Raw genomic sequence first — 15,778 nt, 5'->3', positions numbered from 1 at the left:
AATCATTGAGTCTCCCACCCTACATTCATATAATCATGTCATCTCATCATGCTAATTTTATACTATTTTCATGGACTTGTAATGGATGGTTAGTAGAATATTTGGAAAATTCTTTATTTGTTAATGACCATGTATCTCTACTTAGTACCACAATGTAAATTGCTTCATTTATCAATGTATTTCAACAATTAAAACATTTTTAGCCCTCTTTTTTTAAAAAATAGGCAACTCTAAATCTAAAAGGGAGTACTTACTTATTAATAGTTTGCCAGTCACCACTTATTTGCTGATTATGTTCAATTCTTGGTCAGACAATTTCTTCAGGGTCAGGCACTTCCAGATTTGTCAGCAGAATTTTTCCTTCTTTGGTTACGGCTGTAATATCATCCTGTACAAATGCACAACAGGATGCATCAGCCTCTTAGTAATCTGCATCAATGACCTGAAGAGGTAGGAACATACATCTATGGCCAGGAGAATAGAAACAGAAGTTCTAGAATGACCTTTGCTTTCAAAACCATCTGAAAAACTAAAGAATACCTCAGTACCACAGAGCCCACAAGCTGCTTCTTGAGATGGTTGCTGTAGTCACTATTTTCATGAGATCCTTATGGGCATAAGTACTATGTGCTACACTTGTAGCCTCCTTCTCTTAAGGGTAGAAAGTTCTAGTCTATTCCATTCGATTCTGCTAATATTTTTAATAGACACAATTAAACCAGCAGCAGCACAGCACAATAAAGACCACCACTTTAGAAAGGATGCAGTTACAAATAAGATGTAGTGTATATTCAGATAGTTAGATGCCTTTTCTACTAATCCTTATTACCACTCACTGCCTTTCCCAATTCTTATTTTATACCACATCTGGCAATAATTAATTGATCATAAAGTACATACTTCTACTCAAAAGGTCTTAACCTTGGAAAGTGATCTAAGGACACAGACCTCCTTCAGATATCTAAGAGGGCCCCAAAATTCCAGAGATCTGAGAACTCCCCAAAAGGGATAAGTAAAAATTTGGATGTGCATGTGTTTTTCTGGGAACAGTTCCTCTGGCACCTCTACGAAGAGAATGGACATTAGGAGCTAATGTTTATGAAGACCTGACTATGTGCCAAGCACTGTACATACATCACATACTTTACTTCATTTCATTCTCCCAACAACCCTATCCTGTGTGCATGAATCATCATCATTGTGATTTGAAGCTGTGTATACACCAGAAAAGATCATGTCCTTAAAGCTAATCTAGTCCTGTGGGTGTAAACCTACTGTGGGTGGGACTTTTTGAATAGGTTATTTCAGCTGAGGAGTGCCCTGGGCGGGATGAAACAGAGAGAAAGAGAAGAAGCTAAGAGAGAAAGCCACAGAAACAGAGAGGAAGCCATTGAAGCCAGAAGCTGGAAGCAACAAAACCCAGAAGAGAAGGGAGACCAATAGATGCCATGTGCCCTGCCATGTGACAGAAGAGTCCAGGTATCATCTGATGATGGTTTGATTTGGACATTTTCACAGCCTTGGAACTGTAAGCTTGTAAGCTAATAAATCCCCACTGTTAAAAGCCGGTCCATTTCTGGTTTATTGCATTTCAGCAGCTTTAGCGAACTAAAACAACCATCATCACCATCATCACCATCATCACAATGAACCTCGTTGTACTGATAAGGAAACTGAAGCACAAAGAGTCTAAGCATATTGTCCAACATCACACAGCTTCTGAGTGCCAGTGCTTTCTTTCCCTGGACAGTTTTGCTTTTAGACTGTGATTCAGTTTCCCTTCTCTTCTTAGATATAAAACTGTTACCTCTACATAGAGCTTAAATCTCTGTCAGTGTCCCCAGGATGCCTATTGTCATATAAAGGAAATGAGTAATATATGGATGCCTGGTGCTTACTCAGATAGTAGTTAAATTTTGGGGGGAAAGAGAATCCAAAAGGACTTGTTGATTGTATGAAATGTGCCTCAGAATCCTTCACAACCTAACACTCCAGACAGAACAGGGTAGGAGAGGAATATCAGCTTGCCATCCCTGGTCTATTGTAGACAACATTGAGAACTACTACTTTGTGGAAAAGAGTTGTCATCAGCTGAGCAATGTTTGCCATGTTCACAATAGTAGTTATTGGCAGGGCTGAGCCAAGAAGCCAGGCCTCCTAACTCCTTATCAAGTTCTTCTCCCATTTCACACCGTACCTGTGGTGGAGGTCAAAGGAGAACACCTATCTGATTGTTGATTCTCTTCTTCCTTTCCAAATGAGAAGGCCTTTGCATGAGATAGAGAGTACAAGGTAACAGATCTCTTATTCTGGCCCATTTATAAACTATTGTATTTAAAAATGAATGGCTCCACAAGACAATGCACTATTTAGGAAGGGGACCCTTAGAACCAACATATCCATACTCCTCTCATAAAGAATTCTTGTTTTTTAATAGTTTGTTTCATAATATATAAATATGTCATTTGTCTCTCTACACAGCAATCAATGAGAAACACACTAAAACCTCACTACAAAAATAAGGACCATGGCAAACTTGTTTATCCACACTGTGATGGTTAGGTTCACGTGTCAACTTGGCCAGGTGATGGTGCCCAGGCGTCTGGTCAAGCAAGCACTGGCCTAACCATTACTGCAAGGACATTTGTGGCTGATGAATAAAGCAGAAGGCTGGTTTATTAAATCGTCAGTCAACTGGCTGCAGCTGTGACCGATTACATCAACGAAGGGCATGCCTTCTGCAATGTGAGAATTCAGTCAGCTGGATTTAACCCAATCAGTTGAAGACTTTTAAGGAGAAGAAAGAGAACTTTCACTTCTTCTTCCGCCAGCCAGCCTCTCCTGGGGAGTTCATCGAAGACCTTCATCGGAGTTGCCAGTGCGCTGCCTGCACTATGGAATTTGGAGTCATGCATCCTGCCCTACGGAATTTGGACTCGTCCATCCCCACAGTTGTGTGAGACACTTTTACAAAATCTCACAATATTTACAGATATCTCCTGTTGGTTCTGCTTCCCTAGAGAACCCTAACTAATACACACACTATCAGACATACCTTCAACAGGTGATACCTTTTAGCATGAACTGCAAGGATTTCTTCTATTGAAGAAATATCATCTGGTAGTTCTGTCTCAGCCAATTTGGTTCCAAAGGACTGTAACATCTGTGCCATTTCCTTCACTGTGAGGGCAAAGTTTTCTATAGCCTGAAAAGAGCCAGTGACGGTTTTAATTTTAGGGTAACTCTTCCAAGGCATCAAAACCTAGATCAGAAATTGTGTTTACTTTGATTGAGGTATGACAGCAAATACTGCCCTATGAACTCCTCTCTAGTAAGGAAATTTGGCATTGCCCTTGGAAATCAACTCTATGATAGCATCTAAGCCTCTAAGAAACTAAAAAACAAGGTTAAGAGTCTTCCTGAATATCATTTTATCTAAATTTCTGTGTTAATACTCGGACACTGATAAAAACTATTCCTTAGAGTTGCCATAGTCTGATTGATTTATTTCATGTCCTTAAAATTTGCAGTGTTTTCCTTATTTTACTAAACTCTGCAATTGGTAAACCTGTTTTATAAAAACTTTATTTTGGACGAGAGATGAGGGCATCAAAGTTGACTTACAGGTTACTGAAGGCTAGACACTGCTATTTTTGCTAAAGCACCTTCGTATAAATGGATAGAACTGTTGTATGAGGAACAGGCATGAGAAATATCGAATTCTGATGTAAACATCATTATTTCCCTCTGTGGTGTTCTCCTTTCTCTAGGATTTGGAGTCAAGATTCTGGAACCAAAGACGCATAGCTGTGAGGTATAGGGCCCTCCCCTATTTGGAAATATCTAGAACCAAAGGACTCTTTGCTCCAAATCTCACTGCCTCAGGAACCTCACTGGGCTGATGCAAATAAACATACTGCTAACATTTATTGAGGGCTAACCATATGCCAAGTGCTATGCCAAACATTTTCCACTGATTTCATTTAATCATCCCAAGGGCCTTATGAGGTAAGTGTTATTAGTCCAATTTTACAGTTGGGAAAACTAAGACCCAAAGTGGTTATGTATCTTGTCCAAAGTCCTACAGCTAAAAATCAGGTGTGCTGGGATTTGAATGCAAACTCTTTTTGTTTCTTCAAGTTACTACAGGGCTACAGGAAGGGGTGGGGTAGAGCAAGAGCTCCTTATTCCCTAGGCCTCTCCTTCAGCTGTCATCCTCAGTGATTCTTCATCCTTTCTAGAGATTTCCTACAGAACAAAATCCAGATGTTAAGTTGAATGTGTGTTTGAAAAATAGGAGCCCCAGAAATGTTTTTCCCCCCTGAAAGAGGAAGAAAAGTCTAGAACTAAATGTAAAGGCTGAAAGAGAACTATAGGCTCTACAGTAAGGGCAGAAGCAACATACATTTCTGAAGATGATCCATTCACTGTGGCAGTACTGCAAGGTGCTGCCTAACTCAGGGGTTAATTACTTGTCATCAATGTATGTCAGCAAATCACTAACCGAGATCAGCATAACCACCTATATAAATAAGCAAAAAGATACCGTTAACTGCTCTCCGTGGCATCTTGCCATTCAAGTGTACAATGCACTTCAGCATATATTTAGCAGAAAATTATATTGCATAGATGGTTCTAAAAGTTCTCTCCTGGATCACCTCCCTCCGCCTACATAGGTACTGCTTTCTTCAGGTAATAACAGCTTGCATTTACCAAACACTTTCTCTGTAAAGTAAAATTAATCTCCATAGAAACCCAAATATCTATCTGTCCTTCCTTGAAAAGTTTACCTGGTTCACAGCCAAGCTTCTGAAGGAAGCAAAAGGACATTACATAGTATCTTAGAATTTATCAGGAGGGACTAATCTTTGCAAAAGTATCCAAATGTATATGTGCTCTATTCCTGACCCTCAAAACGTATAAAAATATCTTTCGAAAAAGAACATGGTACTCTGAACTAGCTCAGGATGTTGGTTCACAGGAGTTCAAATACATAAAACACACACCCGCTTTTACTAAAAAGAAAATTTCCTGATTGAGGTTTTTGGGGATACACACACACACAAACACACATACACAGAGACACACATGTATAATATCAATGATACATATTTTTTCTTTAAAAGGAATTGCTTTTAGACATTTCAAATTCACATTTTTGAAAGATTTTTGTTTTCCTTTACATGCTGGGTGAGCACATGCAAAACATCAGCAGGATGGTACAAAGTCTTAAAGGGACGAAACATTTTCATAATATCCTTTTACCAGTAATTTGAGCATGAAATCCTCCTGACTAAATCGAAAGCCAATGTCTGTGAAAGTTCGGTGAAGAAAACTGGTAGGATGCAGTACCAAAACCAAGTGCAAATTCCCAGGGAAGGAAAAAAAAAGAAAAAAGAATTGTCAAAACACGTATTCAACTGAGCACATATCAGAAAGTAAGTAATTAAGGAAACAAAATTTAAAGTCATAAAGGACATGAAAAGGCCAACACTTTAAAAATGGATATTGATAAAATCTAAAAACATGGAAATAGAAATAAGAGTAATGTGGTCATCAGGTCAGATCTTGCAATGCTCCTGGCATGGAATTTTCTCACACTGGACAAGTCGATCCCAAGTTATGAATAATTATATCCTAAAGCTTCATTTTAAAGTTGGTTATTTGAACTCAACTTGCATTTATTTCCTGTAAAAACAGTTAAATTCGGGAGGGAAGCTCCTAGGATATCCCTAATAGACACAATGGAGCTGACACATGGTAAGCTTACACTAAACAACAGAAGAAAATTAAAATTATATATTTTTTATATTTTTATTTTTTATATTTTGATTTTCATCCATGCTTCTAGAACAATGCTGGCACACGGTTAAGTGGTTGAGAAAAACAGAAGTCTTAGAATCAAGGGAAAAGATTCTAAAGCTTATCTCAGGATGACCCCAGTAAAATGTGTATCTATGTATCTTTCTATCATTACATTTCTATCCATCCATCTAGCTGTCCATCCATCCGTTTACCAATCCATTTTCTGAACACTTGAGCACAAGCCTTGTTTTGTTTTGTTTTCTTAAAAAAAAAAACTCTGCGTGAGAAAGGAAATAGCATTGGTTTTAGCTTCTTATAAGTGTTATTTTTGGAGTTCTACATTTGACTGCTTAAAGGCCCCTGAGTAAAATGAAAATGCCACCTTTCTACATAGGGCTCAGAGCCAGCACTTCCTGGTTTTTCAATGGAACAGGCATATGGAATCAGCTTCTCTCACCTTCCCTCCTACCCCCACATTGCCCAGGTATATGGTCTTACAGCATTAAAACCACAAAAGGCACAAACCCAACACATCATTTCACTTTGAAAGTCTGGAAGTTGACCTTGTTTAATATTCTGTTGCACAGTATCTAAGGAAGGCAATTCCTATCTCCCAGATACACTTTCCAGTTATTCTTTTAAAATGTTTTAAAATGTTTTACCCAACATAAAAGTTTGATTACGTAACATAAAACAATTTCTATTCCTGTAGTTTTATTTTGTTTTTAATCTTTAGGGCATAGAAAGTCAGTAGCAATAGGAGGGATCCTTGACCGAACACCTATGACATATGGACCAGCCTTGTCCTATATTTATATATATATTTGTATTTATATTATATATATACTTATATATATATATATATATATATATATATATATACACACACACACACACACATACATACACATACATATATACTTATTTTATATATCCTATTTAGCTTTTGTAACTTTGCAGAGCCTTGTCATATATTTATACATATTTGTATTTATATTACATATATACTTATATTTGCAGAGAGATAAGTATTGTCATTTTACAGAGTGATCTGGAGCACAGAGAGGTGCAGGAATTTGCCCAAGATTCTCCCTGGTAAGCAGTGGGACCCAGTCTATCTGGCTCATGAGGACAAACTCTGCCCAGGTTACTACAGCCCCTAACACTGCATAAACTGAATGTGCCCTCGGACTTGCTGTCTAGCATTTAGGAATGACTTGACTTCCATATCTGCAAAATGGAACAATTCCTATCAGTCCAAACAAATAATGGAAACAATTTGGCATCCTGGCACGCGCTGCATGGAAACCACTATAAGGCACTATCATGGCAGAATTTAATGTTGAGGTCCTGACACGTGTATGACTTTGATAAGGTCTTGAACCATCTCTTCAGAATGTGCTGAGAAAAATCTCATGACCTCAAGCTATGGAGAAGACTTTCCAGTAGTTTGAGCCACTACTGTACTCTTCCGCTTAGAAACCCACTCTTAAAGAATGCAGAACATTCTCAACAGGTCAACGTGCCACTTGTCAGGGGCAGCACAGTCCCAGGAAACTCCTTTCTTTATGGTTTGCCCTTCTTGCCATGTATCTATCTACTCCCATCCCCTCCCTCTCACTCTGCCACAGTCATCACAATTGCCACCAAACAACAAGTTTGATCCTCTCTTTGGACTTTAAATCCACTGGACCATCCTCTTAGGTGCTACCCATCATAGCCTCCAGGAACAGACCAACTCCAGGGACTTTCCAAGATCAAACCATTCTGTCACCAGCTGACATTCCAATCTTCCACTGTGGTCAAGCCCTACCCATGTAAGTCCAGAAGCAGTCTCCCACTATAGTTCTGAGCTTTGGACTTGAGACAATTTCATTTCAAGATATCTGTCTCTAGGAGCCACATAGAGACATTCATTTAAGAGGAAAATGGAGGATAGAACCAAGGAAAGGTAACAGAAACAAATGACCTTATTTAAGATCACAACAAATGGCATCTCCTCTATAAGGTATTCCTCATCATACAGAAGTTCTTTCGTAATAGTTATTTAGGAACATATCCTACCCTCTTTACCAGAGCTCCTTCAGTCCAGTGGCCATTCCATATTCACCAGTGTAACCTATTTTGTTTCTAGCACAGTGTTTTGCATACAAGGAATAGTCAACAAATATCTATTCAATTTATATCTGTGTGCTGTATTTATCTGTATGTATATGAATGTGTCTGTATGCATGAAACTAAGTTCAGCACTGAGCGAAACCTCTAGGTACATAACAGAATCAGAAAATTTCTGGAAGCTTAAGTAAGTTACTTTTGATAATAGAAGTTTTAATGTCAGTTACACACAACACTGCAAAGCACATATACAGGTATTTTTTGTGCACTATAAATTGTTAAAAGTCTGAAGCTATTATTCTCATAATATAAAGTCACATGCAGAGCTGAAGATATAATTTTGTCAAAATAAAAAGATTCGTAAATCCAAGTATAATTTTTAAAACGTCATTCTGAGCTAACAGCTTTATTAGAAACCAAACAGTTCCACTGTCATTCGACTACAATAAAATTCCTCCTGGTTTATTTACCTTATATTACTTTTTTTAAAAATTAAGAGATGTTGTAGGTTTACAGAAAAATCATGCAGAAAGTATAGAGTTCCTATATACTGCCACCACCACCCCTTATACTACTTCTGATTCAAAGTGTCATTCATTCTTTGACCAATTTTTACTTTCTTCTTTCTTTTTTCTGTGTTTTCTGGATTTTTTTTAATGACCAAGTATTACATGTTAAATCATAAACTCAATAAAAGCTATCTTAAGTTTTGAAAGAAAATGACTGGCAATTAAAGTCTCATGGATGACCATTTAGTTATTAAATGAGCTAGTGTTATTCACCTTTCTCCAAAGTACATGGAAAAACTGCTTTAGAAATTTGCTAAATGTACTAAACTGCTGATTTAGTACATTAATGAATCAATGAAGGGAAAATTTTAGTTAGAAGAGTGAAATGTATCTGAGGGGAGAAATTTCTAAATTCTAGTTTAAATCCCAAAAAGTTGTCAACAGATTAGAATTAGGCATCTTTAAAGTTTGACTTTGGAGAAGTATTGAAATCTCAAAGATTTAAAATCATTACATATTTTCATTTTAAATTCACTTGTATGGCAACACCCAGGAAGTGCTGCCTTTTCAAATGCTGATGAAATCCTCTCAGACAGGTCCCTATCAGATCAAGGTGAAGGAAAAGATTCATCCTTTTGTTCGATATTATTTTAACCCCTGATTTAAAGCTCTTTTGCCAAACAATTCAAAATTGTTCGTACGCTCTTAAACAAATAGCATGCAATTACGGTGCTTCCTCATAAACCTGAACACATTTGGATTTTGAAATTACATTCTACCTCATCACTTCTTTAAATTACCCTATTGTCAACATCCAAGTAATCCCGTCAATGCAATCCATGCAAACACAGCTCTTCATTCTCTCAGTCCATCCTAAAAAGCCCCATTCAGCAGTTTGTTCTATAGCACCATGCTGCAGCAACCCTGCATTTGAATTTTGGAATAAGCTTTCCAGGACTGCAGGAAGAACCCTTACCGCATTCCTTCTGAACCTCATCCTGCCTCTCGAGGGATTTGCTTCTGCCATCTCGCCTATACACAATTACACTCTTCTTCTCCAATTGTCAATGCAACATTGATGAAATATGAGCTGCTTCTTGGGTATTTAAAAACAGTAGCCAAAAGCCTCAATCAAACAAAGCTACCGTAGCTGCTTCTATTACCACCAGCATGGCAGTGCTGCAAAAAACACTATCCCTGAGTAGCCAGCTGACGGTTCCTTCCCTGCTGCCCATTGTAATTCAGAGCTGATGCATTCCCCCCAATTAGTTAGCCTGACTGAATCTTGCAGATTAGCTGGTGCTGGAATGCTCAAGATCAAGCATGTCCTAAGAGGGGTGGAAGGAAAAAAATATGACTCCTCTACCAGCTCTGAGCAGCCTTGGTGGAACTGGCCCTCTCCTCTGTGCAGTCTGATTTTTAAGGTGGAATGCTAAGAATCTTTGTGAAGGTAGTATTCTGACATCTTGTACTCGTGTCCCATTCTGGTCTGTGGCTTAAATTTCCATTCCGCTTTAAAATTAAATTATCGTCTAGGTTTTGGTCATGTGAAAGATTACAGTCTGTGAAATTTTGTCCCGATGATAATCTAGAAAGACCATAACATGCAAACTTTCTAAGATGAATAGGCTTCTCTCCCAAATTAACATTTCTCCAAATTTCATAACTGAAACTCAATCTTGTCTCCTTTCATTAATTATGAAATATAACCTAATTCATATTGTATTTTAGAAATTACAAAGTAAGGTTCTCAAACTGAATTGGATATAATTATTTCACAGATGCCGATTTAAAAGAGTATACTTGTCCATGTGACTGCAAGTTGTACCACAAATCCCTTCTCAATGCCAACTTTGACTTGTAAAAATTAGCTTGTATTCAGTATTGACCTGCACTGAAAACCATGCCCAAGGGCTATCAGTGGTTGAGAGAAGAACTAATGTGCTCTTGAGTATGGGCAGAGAAACTATCACAAGCAGAATCATTTAAAATTTTAAAAAGGGATAGCACCAAAAACAAACTGTATCCCCACTCCTCCCCATCACCCTCAGTTTGAGGATAAAGGGATCCTGGGCTCTGATCTCTTTTACCAAGGATGGTTCATTCTTAACCATGGAGAATATCCCTAAGAAAAACAGAAAGAAATGCATCATTCTCCAAGAAACAAAGCATAACCCTTCTATTGACCCCAAATTGGTAGGACTGAAATCTAATCTAATATTTCTCTGTTCCAAGCAACCTATTTGATTAATAAAAATAAAACCCTACCGAAAAACTGATGCCACGTGCCAAACAGGCACTCAAAAAAATTAATTTAAGAAAGAGCCCAGTGTTGGTCAAAAGAAAAAAGCTAGGCAATAAAAAGTGTTTTATTGTAACCAGTGCTCTATTTAGTACAAAAGAATCAATTGTTGGCATAAATTGGAGTCAGCTCATCAAGCCCAAAGACTGACCCTAAAAGGTAGGGGCAAGGTAAATAGCTTTTACTTCACTTAGCCCCATTGATAGGGCCCAATAATAGACAGCGAGCAAATTTACTCCCTCCAAAGGAATTTTACCTTTTTCTAAAAAACATTGGATGTTTTGGTCTATCCATGATCCATTTAGAAAATGATCGAAATCAGCAAGTGAAAAGGGTACCCACTGGAATGCATGAAATTTCAATACTTGCCCTGCTTCTTTTTGTTACTTAGCTATGTAACCCTGGATAGTCACATAACCTTTCCAAAGTATGTTTATCAACCTAATTTCCTCATCTATAAGACAAGTAAAATGGTACTTACTTGCAGTACTTCATCAGGAACTAAAGAGAATCAACATTATTTAAGAAATATGAATGCTTTTGAAAAAGCAAAAGTATATTTTGCAAAGTCAAGGTTTCGCTATTTTATTTTGGTAGCTTGCATGAATCTACTAACTCTTCTCTCCACTGTCAATGCTGAAACACCTCTGTTAAATGAACAAACAAAAACCCACTTTGCTGACTTGCCCAAGATGAGGAATAATTCATACTGGGTACTAAAAAAATTGATCATCTCATTCAATTTACCACAGGAGTTCTAGTTTAATTTTTAAGCTTATTGTCAAGATAGCATAGCAAAACAACAAAGAAACAAACAAACTAAAAAAACATTGGCTCAGATGTACAACAACCTAGACTTTTGCCTTGCCTTGGCAACTCAATCACAGTGTGGCAAACATTACCCAACCAACCAACTTGTTCTGGTGGAAGTGACCTCGTGACCTCCTGAAGTCAGACATGAGACAAGGTAAAAATTTTAGGTGGTCAATGACGCTGAGTCTCAAAGAAAAAACCTGATTCCTAGCTACACTGGTCTGCCTGATAGAGGAAGTTGGCCAAATGGTATTTCTATAGCCGGTTCCAATCTTACCAACTCAGAAGGACTCTGGGTTCCTCATTTCCCTCCTCTTCAATGAAAGGCAAGTGTTTTAGACAATGTACTCTATACTGGTGACCCTAATAATGTAAAAGACCATTTTGGCTTTCGGTGGGATTTTCTAGTATTCTCTCTGGGCCTTGGGAAACTGAGGACTAGATTCCAGAATGAGAGATGTGTCATTTTGCAGGTAACTCACTTCCCCTCCTCTTATCTTGGGAGAGATGGGAAGAGAGGAGGAAACTAGAAAGATAAACAACACAATGTTAAAAGTGCTTATTTCTGGGTGCTTGACTACTGATGATTAAAAAAAAAATGTGGAGGCAGGGCAAGATGGCGGACTGGTGAGCTGTACATTTTAGTTACTACTCCAGGAAAGTAGGTAGAAAGACAGAAACTGCGTGGACTGGACACCACAGAGCAATCTGACTTTGGGCATACTTCATACAACACTCATGAAAACGTGGAACTGCTGAGATCAGCGAAATCTGTAAGTTTTTGCAGCCGGGGGACCCGCGCCCCTCCCTGCCAGGCTCAGTCCCGTGGGAGGAGGGGCTGTCAGCTCCGGGAAGGAGAACGGAGAACTGCAGTGGCAGCCCTTATCGGAAACTCATTCTACTGATCCAAACTCCAACCATAAATAGACTGAGACCAGACACCAGAGAATCTGAGAGCAGCCAGCCCAGCAGAGAGGAGACAGGCAGAGTGAAAAAAAAACAACATGAAAAACTCCAAAATAAAAGCAGAGGATTTTTGGAGTTCTGGTGAACACAGAAAGGGGAAGGGCGGAGCTCAGGCCTTGAGGCGCATATGCAAATCCCGAAGAAAAGCTGATCTCTCTGCCCTGTGGACTTTTCCTTAATGGCCCTGGTTGCTTTGTCTCTTAGCATTTCAATAACCCATTAGATCTCTGAGGAGGGCCCTTTTTTTTTTTTTAATCCTTTTCTCTTTTTCTAAAACAATTACTCTAAGAAGCCCAATACAGAAAGCTTTAAAGACCTGCAATTTGGGCAGGTCAAGTCAAGAGCAGAACTAAGAGAGCTCTGAGACAAACAGCAATAATCCAGTGGCTGAGAAAATTCACTAAACACCACAACTTCCCAAGAAAACGGGGGTGTCTGCTCACAGCCATCATCCTGGTGGACAGGAAACACTCCTGCCCATCGCCAGCCCCATAGCCCAAAACTGCCCCAGACAACCCAGTGTGACGGAAGTGCTTCAAATAATAGGCACACACCACAAAACTGGGCGTGGACATTAGCCTTCCCTGCAACCTCAGCTGATTGTCCCAGAGTTGGGAGGGTAGAGCAGTGTGAATTAACAAAGCCCCATTCAGCCATCATTTCAGCAGGCTGGGAGCCTCCCTACACAGCCCAGCAGCCCAGAACTGCCCTGGGGGGATGGCACTCACCTGTGACATAGCACAGTCATCCCTCAACAGAGGACCCGGGGTGCACAGCCTGGAAGAGGGGCCCACTTGCAAGTCTCAGGAGCCATACGCCAATACCAAGGACTTGTGGGTCAGTGGCAGAGACAAACTGTGGCAGGACTGAACTGAAGGATTAGACTATTGCAGCAGCTTTAAAACTCTAGGATCACCAGGGAGATTTGATTGTTAGAGCCACCCCCCCTCCCTGACTGCCCAGAAACACGCCCCATATACAGGGCAGGCAACACCAACTACACACGCAAGCTTGGTACACCAATTGGACCCCACAAGACTCACTCCCCCACTCACCAAAAAGGCTAAGCAGGGGAGAACTGGCTTGTGGAGAACAGGTGGCTCGTGGACACCACCTGCTGGTTAGTTAGAGAAAGTGTACTCCACGAAGCTGTAGATCTGATAAAGTACAGATAAGGACTTCAATTGGTCTACAAATCCTAAAAGAACCCTATCAACTTCAGCAAATGCCACGAGGCCAAAAACAACAGAAAATTATAAAGCATATGAAAAAACCAGACGATATGGATAACCCAAGCCCAAGCACCCAAATCAAAAGATCCGAAGAGACACAGCACCTAGAGCAGCTACTCAAAGAACTAAAGATGAACAATGAGACCATAGTACGGGAGACAAAGGAAATCAAGAAGACCCTAGAAGAGCATAAAGAAGACATTGCGGAGGCGGGGCAAGATGGCAGACTGGTGAGCTGTATGTTTTAGTTACTCCTCCAGGAAAGTAGGTAAAAAGCCAGGAACTGCGTGGACTGGACAGCACAGAGCAATCTGTCTTTGGGCATACTTCATACAACACTCATGAAAACGTGGAACTGCTGAGATCAGCGAAATCTGTAAGTTTTTGTGGCCAGAGGACCCGCGCCCCTCCCTGCCAGGCTCACTCCCGGGGGAGGAGGGGCTGTCAGCTCCAGGAAGGAGAAGGGAGAATTGCAGTGGCTGCTCTTATCGGAAACTCATTCTACTGATTCAAACTCCAAACATAGATAGACTGAGACCAGACACCAGAGACTCTGAGAGCAGCCAGCCCAGCAGAGAGGAGACAGGCATAGAAAAAAAACAACACGAAAAACTCCAAAATAAAAGCAGAGGATTTTTGGAGTTCTGGTGAACACAGAAAGGGGAAGGGCGGAGATCAGGCCTTGAGGCGCATATGCAAATCCCGAAGCAAGGCTGATCTCTCTGCCCTGTGCACCTCTCCTTAATGGCGCTGGTTGCTTTGTCTATTAGCATTTCAATAACCCATTAGATCTCTGAGGAGGGCCGTTTTTTTTTTTGTTTTTTTTTTTAAATCCTTTTTGCTTTTTCTAAAACAATTACTCTAAGAAGCTCAATACAGAAAGCTTCAAAGAATAGAAATTTGGGCACGTCAAGTCAAGAACAGAACTAAGAGAGCTCTGAGACAAAAGGCAATAATCCAGTGGCTGAGAAAATTCACTAAACAACACAACTTCCCAAGAAAAGGGGGGTGTCCGCTCACAGCCACCATCCTGGTGGAAAGGAAACACTCCTGCCTATCGCCAGCCCCATAGCCCAGAGCTGCCCCAGACAACCCAGTGTGATGGAAGTGCTTCAAATAACAGGCACACACCACAAAACTGGGCGTGGACATTAGCCTTCCCTGCAACCTCAGCTGAATGTCCCAGAGCTGGGAAGGGAGAGCAGTGTGAATTAACAGAGCCCCATTCAGCCATCATTTGAGCAGACTGGGAGCCTCCCAACACAGCCCAGCAGCCCAGAACTGCACTGGGGGGACGGCACTCACCTGTGACATAGCACAGTCATCCCTCAACAGAGGACCCGGGGTGCACAGTCTGGAAGAGGGGCCCACTTGCAAGTCTCAGGAGCCATACGCCAATACCAAAGACTTGTGGGTCAGTGGCAGAGACAAACTGTGGCAGGACTGAACTGAAGGATTAGACTATTGCAGTAGCTTTAAAACTCTAGGATCATCAGGGAGATTTGATTATTAGGGCCACCCCCCCTCCCCGACTGCCCAGAAACACGCCCCACATACAGGGCAGGCAACACCAACTACACACGCAAGCTTGGTACACCAATTGGGCCCCACAAGACTCACTCCCCCACTCACCAAAAAGGCTAAGCAGGGGAGATCTGGCTTGTGGAGAACAGGTGGCTCGTGGACGCCACCTGCTGGTTACTTAGAGAAAGTGTACTCCACGAAGCTGTAGATCTGATAAATTAGAGATAAGGACTTCAACTGGTCTACAAACCCTAAAAGAACCCTATCAAGTTCAGCAAATACCACGAGGCCAAAAACAACAGAAAATTATAAAGCATATGAAAAAACCAGACGATATGGATAACCCAAGCCCAAGCACCCAAATCAAAAGACCAGAAGAGACACACCTAGAGCAGCTACTCAAAGAACTAAAGATGAACAATGAGACCATAGTACGGGATATGAAGGAAATCAAGAAGACCCTAGAAGAGCATAAAGAACACATTGCAGGACTAAATAAAAAAATGGATGAT

At 40.3% G+C, this 15,778-nt stretch overlaps 1 pseudogene; it reads right to left on the bottom strand.

Annotated features, from left to right (window-relative positions):
* The window catches only part of LOC119524069, a 63,929-nt pseudogene extending 54,170 nt beyond the window's left edge, over positions 1–9,759 (bottom strand).
* Positions 9,760–15,778: the final 6,019 nt, after the last annotated feature.

The sequence above is a fragment of the Choloepus didactylus genome, chromosome Y (assembly GCF_015220235.1).
Source record: "Choloepus didactylus isolate mChoDid1 chromosome Y, mChoDid1.pri, whole genome shotgun sequence".
Lineage (NCBI taxonomy): Eukaryota > Metazoa > Chordata > Mammalia > Pilosa > Megalonychidae > Choloepus > Choloepus didactylus.
The sequence above is the reverse complement of the archived record's forward strand: the minus strand, read 5'-3'. Positions and strand labels throughout refer to the sequence as shown.